Below are 1,882 nucleotides of genomic sequence, written 5' to 3'. Positions count from 1 at the left end.
TAAAAATTAAAAACACATAAGACTTTAAACAGGTTTTAACTTTAAATAAATAAATCACAGCAAACAATGAATACAGGAATATGAATGCGAGGTCTAAAATCATCCTCACATTGAAAATTAAATTTACCATTAGAAAAAGAAAAAGAAAACATTTCTGGGGCTATTTTATGGTAAAGTAGTTTCAGAACTGGTTGCAAGGAAATAAGGTATTTGCCCGAATGAAAGACATTTTTGATTCCTGAAAACATGCTGTATTGCTTCCAAGATTTGAAGTGATTTGAGCCCCTTTGAAATGTGGTTTTATTTCCACAGTGACATTTTTATGCATCTGCAAATTAAGTGTCATTTAAAGATATTCTGTCGGCCAATGGGCAGATTACCTGTCCTGCTCCGTGGGGAATAGGGAAGGGTCTGTGTCATGTGGTTTTTCTTCAAGGTCTTGTCTGTGGAGTTGTCCCTCCATCAATCTCCTTATTTACAAATTTTCAGCAATATAGTGTGTGTGTGTGTTTTAGTAGTGTTTCGGGGGAGAGGGATCCATAGCTTATGTATTCTTAGTGGGATATGTACCCTCCCCACTCCCGCATGTTAACAACTGACGTGGCCGTCATAAAATGCCACTAGAGGGTGCACATCAGCCATCAGAGACCAAAGATAGACAAAAATTTATTTAAATTGATACAGAATATCTCCAAAACTACTGCAACTCAGAAAATATTTAATGAGTTTTAAATGGGCACTTTACGTAGTTGAAACAGTTTAAAAAAACTCTGGGCTTTTCCATATTCTTTCATGTGGTATATTCTAAAGCATTAATAATTAGTTTGTAACAGTGGCCTACTCTGTTTTTATTTGACATTTTATATTGATGCTTACAAAGTTTAAGACTATGATTCAGGAACTATTAATTGGGAGAATAAAACCAAATTGCATCTAAATATTCAACTGGCTTTGGACATTACATTTCTGAATTTTCTACGTTTGGATTTCATAAAATCTGTTTTGAATGTCAGTGTGTTCAGTGGAGTGCGTACAGGATGTGCAGTCCGGAAACCTGCTCCCACCACTTAGTGGGATATGACCTTGGGGAAATTGAATGAGGTTCCCCTAAATATTTTTTGGATCTATTTTCTCTTTCCCATTTCTACTGCCACTCCTTGGTCCAGGCTCTCATATAATTTCCCTTTTCTTGATTTTTCCTCAACCATTCTCCACACTGTTTTCGGAGCAACCTGCCTAACACACCAATATTTCAAGTTCATCATCCTAGTTAAAATGTTACAGAACTCCCCTGGCCTGCAGAGGATACGCAAACACTTGCAAATTCTAGGACAGTCTGCCCTAAGACACTCACTGTCATCTCTGCAGCTTGGCATGAGCTGTTCCTTCACTCACGAATGCCTTTCCTGTTTCCTCCCACACAAAGGTCCTCACCTACCCTGTCACCCTCCCTGGTGCCCCAGAGCTCCTCCCTCAGCTCCACGCCTCCGAATGACAGCACTTGTCCCACATACCGTCATCATGTGTTTCCACACCTGCGTTCTCAAGTGGACTCGGCACTCGGAGGGCAGAGGCAGGTTTCTTCAGCTGAGAATTCCAAAGCTCGGTGGAGATCTGAACACGTGGAAGGTCCTGAGGTCCGCTGAGCGACTGACTGCTAGACGGAATGTAATCTGCTGTGATCCGTGAAGAAGGTGATTAATTTCTCTTTCAGGAAACGTTTCACAATTTTCTGCTCATCAATAACGAAGAAGTTCTTACGCAACCTTCTATTTCCAATGAAATTAAATATAAGACAGAAGCAGAATATATTTTGCAATATGGTATGTTTAGAGCTTTGATTTTAAGGGCAATAATTGAAAAGAGTTTTTAACATCTAACA

Source organism: Propithecus coquereli, unplaced genomic scaffold (genome assembly GCF_000956105.1).
Source record: "Propithecus coquereli isolate 6110/MARCELLA unplaced genomic scaffold, Pcoq_1.0 Scaffold283, whole genome shotgun sequence".
NCBI classification, from domain to species: domain Eukaryota; kingdom Metazoa; phylum Chordata; class Mammalia; order Primates; family Indriidae; genus Propithecus; species Propithecus coquereli.
Note: the sequence above shows the minus strand (reverse complement) of the source record.